Source organism: Leptodactylus fuscus, chromosome 2 (genome assembly GCF_031893055.1).
Source record: "Leptodactylus fuscus isolate aLepFus1 chromosome 2, aLepFus1.hap2, whole genome shotgun sequence".
In the NCBI taxonomy this organism is placed as follows: Eukaryota; Metazoa; Chordata; class Amphibia; order Anura; family Leptodactylidae; genus Leptodactylus; species Leptodactylus fuscus.
The window spans coordinates 198253875-198268337 of NC_134266.1; the positions used below are offsets into that span (position 1 = coordinate 198253875).

Here is a 14463-nt window from a genome sequence, read left to right on the forward strand (position 1 = left end):
AGTCACAGTTTTTCAGTGGACAGCACTGGGGATAGTTCTTTGGGGTTTTGTCATATATTTTGCTTAGTTTAGATGTAATCTGTAAATTACTTACATGGTACTTCATTATAGTTATATAACCAGCAATAAAATTTGCAAATTTTATACGCAATAATACTTTATTGCTTGCATTAAGATGAAGGATACTCTAATGAGCAATGATGAGCAAATGTATAAATCTTATTGCCTTGGTTAATAACTTTATAGTGTTACGGTTATGTTCAGGTAACTTTGCGGCAAGCTACAGTACAATGCACAAGGATGGACTTTTCAAAATCCCATCCAGAGGTGTAGCTTGAAGTTTCTTGGCTCAGATTAATAATCTGTCATTTGGTCCATCCTTACCCTTTCCCATTTAAAGAAGTTGTATATTTCATGTGTTATTGGGCCCTGTCACCATCTGAGGCCCAGTAGCAATTGCTATCACTGCACTCCCTATAACTGAGCCCCTGATCCCATCCACCCATAATAAAATAATTCTGCCATGGAAAAAAAGATCATAATGCTGAAAGCTGATCATGTTATTAAAAAAGCTGTGCATTTTATTGTTTGAAGGCATAAGGTAAATTATGTGGCCTATATGAAAAGTCAGCTTTCCAACAACAATACACAATATTTCACGGACGGAATCTACAAAACTCATTGGGTAAAAATGTAAATGTCCTTATTTACTTTTTGCCCATTTCGCATGATACATGACATTGCACAATGATTTCTCCTTCATTCCTATCATAAGCTAAAGTGAGAATTACGCTATTTTTCGGTAACAAGAAAGCTCAGATGACATATACTGTTAGAGAATAGATACTAGATGACATGTCTAATGATAAAATTAAGCTAGATTTATGTCTGTTTCCAAGAGGAACAAATGTAAATTCTAAATCAGCCAGTTACTGATGTAAAAAGAGAAAATGATATGAAATAACTTACAATACGTTTAGGAGAATTTCTTTAGCCTAGGTCATCGCTTTACAATGAAAAGTGCTATGGGTACAGAAACATTCGTTTTCTGACAAAAGACACCTATCTACAGGATAGGTGTCAAATGTATAATCACTGGGTACCATTGAACCCATTAACACAGGGTATCAATGGAAACACCTCCAAGCACTAGAATGGGGGTACACATTCATCTTCACAATTATGAGACTGAACTCAGTATTTTCAGACAGTCCTCTAGACTCTGAATGGAGGAGTAGTGTGCTGATTGACCATCACTGTATTTGCTCTTACTCCTCACTACAGTCATGCACTGAGGGGGAAGCAGCGCCGCACCTCCCATGGGGCGACCTGAAGCGACTCCTTCAGGTGGCGCTATGCCAGGGCCCCGGGAGGGCAGTATTTTTGCTTACCTAAGCCAGTCCAGGACAAGCTGTCCTGGACTGTCTTAGCGTCACCGAGCGGTGGATTGGGGAGGCTGCTCCAGCGGCCTCCCCTCACGCTCAGGCAGAGAGCAGGTCCTCTCTGTGCCTGCTCTCTTCCTGCTAAAGCCACTCCGCCACGCCCCCTCCACTCCGCCCCCTCCTCCCGGGGGGGGGGCAGCTTTCTGTCGTCTGCCTCGGGCGGCGAAAAAGACAGGTTCACCCTTGAGGGGAAGAGGCGACTTAGGCCCTCCATTCTAGTAAACGTGGATCTCAGTGATGGGGTCTCCAGCAATTATATATCATCTGTCCTATGAACACATGAAAAAACTCTTTGAGGCTAAGGCCCCACGGGATGACCTGCAGCTATAGAGCGCTCCGGGAAAAAACGTGGCAGCAACGCATCGCGGTTCTTCCCACAGTGCTTTAAACAGAAAGTTTGCAGAGTTTTCTTCTGCGAAATTTCTGATACAATTACTTTTTTTCCGCAATTGCAGATAAATAGTATGGACATACATTTCAATGGGCCCCATTTTGTCCTTCTGCAGATAGGTTACAGCAGAGAAGCTTTTATAGCAGCCACTTAATATAGTCACTGGCTGAGGTGCCATTTTGGGATCTGGAACAAGATCTGAGGATGGTGATCCATTGCAATGAGATAGAGCAACCTGTAATACAAGGGCCACTATTTTACAATGCATGGCACTGATTTTTTTTTTTTGTGTAAATGGCACAAGTATAAAAGATAATTGTTCTACAAAAAATGAAGCCCTCTTATGGATTAAACATTTATGACTTATCTAATTGATATATCATAAATATTGGTGGAGGTGAAATTCCCTTTCAAATCTAAAATTATACTAAATAATTTACCAAATAAGTACCCGTAAAAGCTTCGTTCATAGGTATATTGCAGGAGTCATGCCCTGGCACTACAACTTATGTGCTATATGGGGAGGATTGCCAGCCCCTGTCAGCACCTGCAGACACTGATCCCATTCATAATGTAATGGCAGGGGGTGGACATGTGACTGCATACATCACTCAGTCCCTTCCACTGCACCTACATTTGTTTGCAGAGCACTGTGTGTACCTATAGAGGAGTAACACAGTGACACTGTCTGACAGACAAATAGTCAGTCGCATCCGTTGGGCTCTGCATGTGCCTGTCATTTACTAGCCCTATTATGTCTGTTTTTCTGTTCTTCTGGTCCTCCAATGGACTAGAATAATGGAAAGGAGTAAGTGGATGTGAACTTAGTGTAACAAAGCACATATGAGCATAAATATGGCCAGGTTCACATAGCTGTATTATTGAAGCAATTTAAACTCTCTATTACAGCTGTAAATCCTGTTAAATTGGCTTTTATATAGAGGTTAACAACCTAAACCGCACCAAATAACTCATCCTGGAATTTTCTTATTTTAATTGACACACTATACAAAAAAGGTCACTACCCCTGATATACTATAATGCATGATAAAGGACTATATCATGACATACTATGTATTCTTCAATGCAATTCAAGTCAATACCAAAAAAGCTGGAATGAAAAATGTGTACAGAACTCTCAGACAAAACTGTAAAATACTGGATGAAAAGGTTTCAGTTCATAAATATTTCTATTTCATATCAAAATGTAGTAAAAGGGAATTTTGCTGTAAAGTTAAAGATCTCTGGTGGCATTTACTGGTGCTCTAATTGGCAAATCTATGAGATCTGAAACAAGTCCTGTCTCCAAATTCAGTATCCGCAGCTAAATATTTTACTATGCTAAAGTATTGGGTGTGTGACATAGGTGTAAGAATATACTTAAAGAACAATCCAAACTGTTGAGTCAAGTTTTCAGTTATAGCAGAGCTTTGCTCTTTGTTGAATTTCAAGATGGACGGGTTACATGTAATGGAACATACTGGAGAACAGGGAAGATGACAAACACATCTCTATGTTCTTTTCATTGTGCAACTCTTGAGTAATAAAATAACTAAGCTATTTTAATGAAGGGACATTAAACAATATGTGTTACTATGTAGAAGCCTCCCCTAATAAATAATACTGATAGAAGTGCTATCAAAGTACCATCTCTGCCTGCTGGGGACAGTGTAATGATCCTCGTCTTTTTATATTCTCCTAAATAATTTAAGAAACCATAGCTATAAGGTTGGGAAGGCTCAACTGTCACCTTAGTCACAATAATTCGACCACAGAAACCTACTTAAAGGGGTTGGCCATTTTCAGACCAATATTGACAAACAAATGTACAATAAAAAGATATATAATTTTCCAATATACTTTCTGTATCAATTCCTCACGGTTTTCTAGATTTCGGCTTGCTGTCATTCAATCTGTTCTTTCTGCGGACTTTGTGTTTCCATTATACCTATAGGAAATCCACTAGGGTTTCCATAGGTATAATTAACATGCTGCAATTTCCAAAACTGCAGTGTGTCCAAAGTGTGTTTTTACTAGTGAATCCCATACTTTGTACAGTCACTGTAAAACGCTGCAGCATTTACGCCACAGGCAAAATGTGGCATGTACACCACATGGGGCCCCAGCCTCAAAACCATTAGTAGCTAGTGATAACGTCGTGTTCCCTTTGTGGAGAGCCTATCTGGTACATCCCAAGCAGTCTGCATTATACAAGAGGCCTGTGGAATGAGATAGTGAGAGAATAAAAAGCCATGTTACCCTTCATTCACATCTGCGTTCGGTATTCTGTTCGGGGAGTCCACATGGGGACCCCCAAACAGAATACCGAAAGCAACTGCAAGCGGTGTGCAGTAAAAGCACAAGGACCCCATAGACTATAATGGGGTCCATGTGCTTGCCGCACGCTGCCCACACGAATCATGCGGGCAGGAAAGTAGATTCTGAACTACTTTCCTGTCCGTATGATCCCTTCAGAGATCTGGTAGTAAGCACATGGACCCCATTACAGTCTATGGGGTCCGTGTGCTTTTACTGCACACCGCTTGCAGTTCGGTCCTCATGCGGACTCCCCCGGACGGAATACCGACGCAGATGTGAACGAGGCCTTACTCTCAGGTAGTCAGCATGATATCACCTGACACAAATAAAGAAAAGGACCCCATGAATTTCCATATAGAAAGCAATTACTAAATAAGGTAATACTCACTGAATTGTAACTATTGGGAGGTAAGTACATGATGAAACAATATTACAAGAGTACTTCTTAAAGGGGATTATGTAGCCAAAATAACCTATTTCCATTATTAGAGCAAATGTACATTGTAGAGGAGGTCTACCATCTATTGGGCATACCTTGTCCTTCCAGATATTACACGAACAGATATTCTTTTGTATAGGCAGCATGTAATTCTGCATTTGCATGGCTGATCACCAGGCCAGCCTAATTTTAAAGAAGGGTTTCCAAGATGATACACCCCATCTAACTATCCCTAAATTACTCTTGATAGCAGTAAGCATACACTATGGAGATCACTGTTGAGTTCTGATGAATGATATGATATGTAAATGCTGTAATCCACCTATACAATGAAGGAGCTACCTAGGTAAAACAATCCAGCACAACCTAACAATCTATTACTGGCCAAAATGACTTAGAATTGGATATGTATGTGGTTAAACTGGAGAAGATACAATACAAGAGATCTTTTTCTTTTGAAAAGATTTATATGCAGAAATACCCATTGTCTACACGGAATAAAAACGGATTGGGATAGTTTTAGTGGACATTTAAATTGTGTGATCAGATTTAAAGATACTCTGTCTAAAGCTATCAATTCAACTGATATTTTTATATCCTGTTATATCAAGTCTTTTATGTTCTACACTGTTCTGATTTCTTTAGTTTGATTTTTTTTTTTTATATTACTGGAACATTCTGTATCACTTCCTTGTTTACATTCACCTGTGACCGTGATTTGTAGCCTCATACTAAGACTTTAAAAAGTTGCAGTTTAGGCATCATTCACATCTGCATCGGAGTCTACGTGAGAAACTCCAATGCGGATTCCACCGAAAATCAGCGAAAGACTTTTCTCTCCACCAGTCTCAATATAAAACTGTTGGAGACATGCTTGGCACCTAGCAGAACTCATTACAGTCTATGGGGTCCGCAAGTGTTTGCGGGTAACCGCAGTTTTAGCAGCTCTCTATTGTTTGGGTCCCCCAGCGGATACAAACGACCAAAAGCATGGTGCAAGTGTGAACCTAGCCTAAGTCTTTAAAATCTCATTGAGGGTTGCATTGCAATCTTATCTCTTAGCAATACAGTACATCCACATCCAAATTTTTACTATAGATTTTTAGAGTAATTGTACCATCATAAACAGCAATGCAGAAGTTGCCCTGATCAATTGTAAACCAGAATATATTGCTACATACCGTTGCGTTATAAATCCAAAATAAAATTATAAAAATGTGGTCTTTCTGATCCTATTAGTTATGGCTATTTAATGTACTGTATTATAAGAACATTACCAACTTGTTAAACTTCAGAAGTAACTTTGCGCCCACTGGGTGCTTAGACACTGCAAGAGACTAGTGATATTATGAAGATGCTGAGATATTATTACAGCAATAATTCTTCCTTTCCATACATATTGCCATTACATCTATAAAATCCATGCTAGCTTTAGAAGTTAAGCAGCCAATAAATGCTGAACTATGTAATTTCCATCAGTCGTGTCATTTTTTATGGTTTTAAGAGTGAAATGCTGCTGAGTATGTAATTACAGTACAAACACTTCTAATAAAACTTGTCCATATAACACTAATGCGACTATTTAACAATAGATCAACCCAGTGTGAACACAGCTTGAGTCCTCTTGTACTGGCATGCCCCCAATAAGCTTTGAGGCCACTGCCCTTTCTAGCTGGATATACTAAACCTGACTTTTCATTGTAGATGGATTTTATGATGTTATACACCACCCACAACAAAGGTCTTGGTAACCATTTTGGAAACCTTTTTGTTACATCCTTCAGAGATTTCCTTGACTAGACAGCTACTATTGAAGTGAATAGACTTATTACTACTAGCGCAGTAAATAGAACAGTATTAGCCGCCTAAAAATACCATATTATAATCAGCAATTATAAGCCTGTCTGTTCAGTAAGTCTAGCTTATCCTCTGTATCCCACCTAGTCTGACAAATTTGGCAATTCAGAATCATCAGGCAAGTAAGGTACAAATATTTCTACATATGCAATCCCTGTCTGTTCATGACCATGAAAAGTAACTAAACTAGTTCTTCCAGGTTAGGGTGGGTAAGACTGTCTTCTTATAAGTGGCCTGTACATAGTGAAGGGGAGAGCAATAATTGTCTTATGTCATTTGTGAGGCACTCAACACATTCTCAAGAGGGATGTCATTATTACAATCATTTGCACAAAATTATGGATCTATTTATAAAATGACACGTCACGAGATCTTTCATTTGTATCTCATCAAGTGCTGCGTCTTGAAGTGTTAAATAATCCAGTAACAATGCATAGTAAAATAAAATTTCTAGAAATAAATTAAAAGTAAACAATCTAAATTCATATTTGCAGTAAAGAGATATAATATAATCTATCTGGATGCCAATTGGGTACAAAGTCTGTTCTACAAAGTGTACTAGTAAGTAATAGAACTAGTCCTAAACTACTGAAATTTCCCAACTATGGAACTATTAAAGGATTATCTTAAATATAGAAGACTCATATGTAAAATGTCATTAGGAAAAATTAAAGAAACAGGAGCAGTATGCATATAAACAACTCTCTAGATTGTGAATTTTTAAATAAAATATTCAACTTTAAAAACATATAGCATTGCGTTTTCTAATGTTGAGAAAACTACTGCTCTTCCTGTGTATGTAACTACATAGTAGTGTATGTAACATAATACTAGTAGCTAAAGAATCTGAAGAATACCATTAAAAACTTAAAGGATACATAAAATAAAACTAAGTAATGTAACTCACTGTGGGTACTACAATGTATACATCTACACTTGACAACACAGGTGTAGATCACAATAAACTAAATTTTCAGGAAATGTCATTACATATCAGCAAGAAACAGTGAGAAAAGTAAATATACTACTCACTCAGGACCAATGTTCTGATCAAGTAACTTCTCGTGGAGATATAGACAGACTCCAGTGACTGAAGTAAAAAAAAACATCCGTATGTCTTCTACCGCACTACCTCCTGACTCACTCCTCTGGGAGGCGGGGTGTGGAAAGGGTGTCACCTGCAAATTCCTTCCACCTGCTAAGTTTGTGCCTATGTGAGTCAAAGCACTTTCACATTTTTGTCATAACTACGATAAATCACTATGTCACAGGCCTGGGACAGCACCCTTTGGAATGCTTTGTGGGTTAATACTGCACTCTTAACAATACAAGTTTTAATGTGGTATCCTAATGTTACATAGGTACTTCATACTGTATATACAATGCTGCAGGGCAGACACCGAAGAACCTGGAGAATGCAGATTATCATGTTACAAGCTTTGAGGCTAAAGAATGATAAAAAGTATAACCCTAATGAACTAATGTTCTGTGAATAAAAATGTATTACACTTGGTCTTTATGCACATGTTCGTATTATGGTTCTGTAAAACTTCCAAGTTGGATGGAGTCATAAACTAGTGTTCTATAGGGCCCTATTGTACCTTCATATACATTTCACACAAAGCATTACCTCAAGAGATATCTCTATAATATGCCGGTGCCCAATGTACGTACAACCTAATAGTATGGTACAAACCTACCGAGATTCTCTGCACCTCCATTCAGGCACTTTTAACACAACTTGAGGGTAAGTTTACACAGAGTTTTTTGGTCAGGGTTTTGAGGCCCATTTGAAATCAATGGGAGACGCTCAGGTATTTTTCCTGGGAGCCACTTCTTCTAGCTCTCGGAAAAAAGAAGCGTGGTGCTCATTCTTCAGGTTGAGTCGCCTCGTGATTCGACCTGAAGACACTCCCTCCTCTGGACTAGGCCCATTCATTGGGCCTAATCCGGAGTGGCGTGCGCGGCTGAATGCTTTCAGTCGTAGGTGCCCAGTTTTTAGATCGGAACCTGAGGCGGCCTCCACCTTAGGTTCCAATCCAAAAATCTCTGTGTGAACTTGCCCTTACTATGCAGAAGTCTGACCTTGAAAAAGCTTCCTAATTTCTATATATTGTATATAATCCCAGTCACCTGACACTTGGGTCTGTGCAGTAAAGAATGTGTTCATGTTGTCAATAGATATGTGGAGTCACGTGTATGGAAATGTCTCAACTTTCCTGACAGCAGATATGGGGAGGGGGGAGGGAGAGATGAGGCATGTCAAAATTTGTTTCTCAGGGGAGATAAAACACTGTCAGGGTTGTTTGGCAGCAGCTGACTCCCTTCTCCCCATTTCAAATCTATGTATGATGTGTCCGGAGTAGGTGTCCATTGTATGAGTGTTTGGCCGAAAAATTTAAAGATTGAAGCCCCACGTGGCGTAAATGCAGCGGCAAAAACTGTAGTGCGTTACAGTCACTGCAAAGTGGATGGCATTCTAGCGAATACCATCCACACATTGAATAAAAATACCTGCAATGAAAATGCTGCGATTTCCAAAACTGCTGCGTTTTTGGAAATCGCAGAATACCATTTAGGTATAAGTGAAGCAGAAAGTCCACAGAGGAACATTCACTTTCTGTGAAAAGTGTTGCAATCCGTTTCCGCCATGGTTTTTCCTGCAAGTTCCCAATGATTCCACAAATCTTATTTAAGTCCGAGGCCACATGTTCTGGAAAAGCTGCATTTTTCATTTTGGATTTTGCTGCAGTTCTTTTGATCAAAAGCCAAGAGTGTCTTCAAAAGAAAAAGGGAATACAAAGAAAACAGCTATCCTTCTCCCTTCTGCTAAGGTTAAGTTCATATCTGCACCATTGGTGACTCCACCACAGAAACTTTCAGAAATCAGCAGAGAAAAGTCCTTCACTGACGACTTTTCTCTCCACTGCTTTCAATATGAAACCGGATAACCGCTGTTTTAGCGATCTCCTAAGCATAGTATAATAGGGCAGTCATGTAAATTAGTAAATGAGAACTTATACTGAATCATTTTCTACAAGTCTACCTATCAATGGGGTCAACTCCTACTGCTCTGTAACATCCTGCCTGCAGATTAACCATTGCTTGGCTTCCCTTTAATGCTTAATGGATTATTTTTTGTGCTGATAAATAAAAATTTCAAAAATTTTATAGTAATAATGATTTTGGCCTCCTGCACACTACTGTGTGCAGCCTCTAGGTCAGTAAAACCAACACAAATGACACACAGATTAATATCTGTATGTCATCCTTGGTTTTCACTGACCCTTACAATCAGATAAATTGACAAAGCCCCAATTCCGGACAGATATAGGACCTGATCCGTAATTTGCGGCTCTTTCAATTCGCCTAGACACACAGTCACAAAAACTATGGCTGTGTGTATGGGCCCATTAAAATGAATGTGACCGTACTTTGATCCACAATTGCAGATCAATAGTACATTCATGCGCATGAGGCCTTATATTGGTGGTATGTTGTATACTGTATACTGGTACACTGGTCATATCAATGAAACTATAATGATGAAGAACATACTAAAGAATATTTGTCAACATACTGTATTTATTATTCAGTTTACAATCTGCTTTGAAAATTGTCATAATGTAAGCCAAATTTTTACAATTGCATGATTTACCTATTACTGCATGATTTAAAGGGGTCGTCCAGGGATTGGTAATGGACTTACCTCTCCCACATTTTTGCAGATAAGACCCACAGCAGAGTTCAGCCTCCTGGGTCGCTCTACAAGTAACGCAATAGAGCAAATAACAGATAATAAACAAGAGGCAAGAATCCAAATTGAGGGAATACAGGAGCCACATATACTGACACCCCAAGATACACTAGCAAATCAAGCAACACAGGACAGGCCAGGGTGAAGATGCCTTGGCCCGACATATTTATTATAACTCAAAACTTGCATGAATTATATAGGATATCTATACCAGTTCTTGACTTGTGTAGGTTTCCATTCCGGATGTGCTGAAGTGAGCCTGATTTATTAAGAGGCTGGCACAGTTGAGACCTTTATTAAATAGTGGTACCGTTCACGTCCTCAGGCACATGTGGTGTAATACACCGCTAGAAAGCTGACAGTGTGCTGAATCTGCTTTCCCGTTCTGTGCCCCCGCTGAACAGCTATCGGTGCCAGTACCGTAGCTCTTCAGTGTCAGAAGGGCCTTTCTGACATTCAGTCAGGAACGCCCTTCTTCACAGTAGCGTCTGTTACGCTGTACTGTGAGACGGGGCGTTCCTTACAAACCAATGATGACGCTGAATGATGAGGAACACTCGCCACAGTCGTCGTCTATGGATGAGCACTAACAAAAGTAGAGGTGTTCCTCACTGCTTAGCGTCATCACTGGACAGTAATACAGAGCAATAGACACTACTGTGAGGAGGGGCGTTCCCGACTGAGTGTCAGAAACACCCTCCTGACGTTCCCGAGGATGTGAAAGGTCCTTTTTAAAGGGGTTTCCAGACAAAAAAAAATGTTTGTTTTTTTTTTAAAAAAAGGTCTGTTAGTGATAATAATGGGTTAATAAATGCACCCATATACCGTTAGCATTGTTTTGAGTGATTTCTGGGTGTCTCTGGGAGCTCCTGGTATCTTCTGCATTTGTTTACGAGGTTCAACTTCCTGTTATGTTACTTCCACACTAACTTCCTCTCACCTCACCCCCATTCCTCGCTCACTCCTCTCTCTCCCTCCTATACACCCTCACCCTATCTCTCTAGCTATCCCGCCCACTACTAGCTCTTCCCAACTTACTCAGCCCAACTCTTGAACCCATTATATACTTTCCTCCCTTCCTTCCAGGCTTCCTTCCAGGCCCATCCTTCTTTTCTGAATTTGCCGGTGAGTGAAATAGTCCCATCACTGCTCTTTGCTCTGCAGCCGTGATCCACTTCTATTGCACAGGCGTGGGAGCTGCACAGTAGAGGTGAATCATGCACTGGCAGTCAGAAAAGAGAGAAGAGCCATCCCACTGTAAGAAGACTGGAAGGAAGAGAGCTAAGTATAATGGAGTGGATGGGGAAGAGTAATAGTGACGTTCTGTTTCCAGAAATGAGGAAATGGATCGTCACTGGATAACCAGCAAATGTGGATATGGGTAAATATACATTTTTGATAAATTATGTTATTTAGAAAGTAGGCAGGGGATTAGATTAGTGTAGGGATTAGTTTTTATCCTGGACAACCCCTTTAAGACTTGTGTACAGAACACAGGACTTCATATATTCCTCCCACTGTGTGATTGCTGGTCTTCACATTGTCATTGTATTGGACCATATTATAATCCACAAGTAAGAGAGTTTTGATTTTCTCAGGTTCCACTGATGGAATATTGACCTTTCAGAATTACTAATTGGAGAAAGAAACATTGGGGTGTAGAGTAAGCTGCATTCAGATGAACATTGACAGATATATCTGTGTTTAGTCAGGAAAAAACAGGCCATTTTTTCCTATCTGAATGGCCAGAGTTTTTTTTGTTTTTTAGCATTTGTTAGTCAACTGTTTAAAATGGATGGTGTCTGTCTTGTACATTTTTTCACTTACCCATTGACATCAACGGCCGTGTGTATTTTTAAGTATTGGACCAAAGTAGTTTGAAATCTGCAACTACAAGGAACTGAAATTTTTAATAAATCCGATATGACCTGTATCCAATCACAAATACATTAATTCACATAGTACAATCTGAGTTTTAGAAGATATTTATCAAGTTCCTGTGACATAACATTTTAGAAAAAGCAATGTATTCACTGTTCTGTTACACCCATCTTGCCTTGCAGTAGAACCAGTTAGTCTTCTCCACCCTTTTTAAAGAATTCATACAAAGGCATCTTTTGCTTCAGCTAAACAAGAGGCTTTGGTAGGAACATCTTTTCAAACTACACCCTAAACGATATGTTTCAGACAGAAAGATTTATGAATTTTACTATTAAAGAAACACTAGAGGGAATTATTAAAACTGATATTTCCTATGCCAGTGTGAGACATTATTTCTTCTTTGCTGTGCCAGGTTCAATACCAGTTAAGATAAATAGTGCCGCACAATAAGGCTAAAACCTCAAATACTGGGAAGAAAGACATAGTAAGGCTAAGGTCCCACGCAGAGCGGCTTTAACCATAGGGCCAACAGTGCACTTGCACCTGGCCCTATGTTAGCGGGGGCCCTTGTTGGGACACAAAGACAGTCCATTCATAAAAAGATGAAGCGGGGAGCCCTCTGCTCCCTGCTTCACCATTCATCCTCTCTTTCCCAGGAGCTGCAGGCACGATGTGACAATGTCACTTACATCACGCCTGCAGCTCCCTGAAGACTCTGGACCACGACAGCAGGGGAGCAAGGGGGGGGGGGGAATTAGTGTATTTTTTTATTTTGGTGTGGTAGGAGAGAAACATTAAAGTTGTGGTAACAACTGTAGGGCTGTGAAGATTAGCTTGGAATCATCTTTAAAGTTTTACCAAGATCATCATGATAGTCCTTACAGATCTGGAGCAATTTACTGGTGAAAATGATGTTTGGCGTTGAGATCCCATTGCAGATTTCAATTCCCAACAGTGTGTATAACATATCATTTTAAAGATGAAATTCTCATTTTCATTGCCCTAAGGAATCCTGAAATATGGGGTTCTAAAATATCCCCCCTTCTTGCCTCAGGCAGCATCTTAGCGCTGCTGAAGGAGAGGGAAGGAGCAGAGCTGCAGACTGCATAGACGATGATAAATCATCATTGCCTGTGCATAACCTGTATATGACCCTGGGGGGGCAGCAGGGATTTCTGTCAATGTCATCTTCTCCTGCCAATCAGAAAACATACTATACCTTTGCTCTCTGATTGTCATAGGTAGATAATTTAATACCCCTCTGTGCCTAATCACAGGGGTATTCTTCTGTAATACCCCTCTGAACATAGTATAACTAGGAAGTTTATTGGCACTGTGACCCAGACGTTTACCATCGTCCAGGTCACAGTACCAAAATAATTGCGCCAAACACTTACACAACACATACACAAAGTCATCAATAAAGTTTACATTTGACCCTGTCCCTGTCCTGTCCATACCTGATCTTTATAGTGAAAAAAAAAACTGACTACCTCTTTAGCAATACCCATTATACGCTAAAATAATAGAAATAATGATTATTACTAGAGATAAACATATAAAACACTTCTAACAGGCGGAAAAGTTCCATCAGTCAGATAACACATTTTCACCCATTGAATGTCACAAATAAAATACAAGTTTTGGCAGCTTTCAGATGGGTATAATAGCAGGTGGTGATAAGGGGGGGGGCCCACTTACGAAACCTTTGCACTGGGCCCACCAATTTTAAAACAGCTTTTTCTGTGATTTTTTTTTTTTAGCCAAACCTAGGAGTGGCTACAAAAGGAATATAAAGGAAGCTCTGAGAGTAAGGACCCATGTTTTCAAAAAAGTGTGCATTTTCAAAAATCTTAATGGTGATCTCATTCACTTTGCTGGTACTGGTGGGCAATGTGGGGCTTTAGCCTTAGGCTGAGGTCCCACGTTGCGGAAACGTAGCTTTTTTTGTTGCAGGTTTTGCTGCGTGCTGTTTAACCAAAGCAAAGAATAGCTACAAATGGAATGGGAAAAATGTATAAAGTAGTTATTTTATCCCTCTGGCTTTGGCTCAAAAAACCACAGCAAAATCTACAACAACGTGGGACCTGAGCCTCAGGCTAAGGTTCTATGTAGTGGGCTACAGCAAAAACCAATTCTGGAAAAACCGCGGCAGAAACGCATCGCAGTTTTTCCTGCAGTGCTTTTCACAAAAAGTCCTTAGGCTGCATTCACACTGAGTAACGCTGGCGTTTTTTGTGCTTATTTTTGCACATAGCACCGCGTTAACGCCGCGTATACGCTGCGTTTGCGCCGGTCAACGCGACCGCAAAATAGCGCGGCACAAACGCGGCGCTAACGCGGCGCTATGTGCAAAAATAAGCACAAAAAACGCCAG

The 14463-nt window shown here is 40.0% G+C and overlaps 1 protein-coding gene across 1 annotated transcript in view; it reads right to left on the reverse strand.

The window, feature by feature from the left end:
* SCEL (sciellin) overlaps window positions 1–7546 on the reverse strand; it is a 54738-nt gene extending 47192 nt beyond the window's left edge. Inside the window, exon 1 of the mRNA XM_075265395.1 lies at window positions 7481–7546. The gene's annotated coding sequence lies outside the window, so the exon portion shown is untranslated. The remainder of the gene's footprint in view (window positions 1–7480) is intronic.
* Between the last annotated feature and the right edge of the window lie 6917 nt (window positions 7547–14463).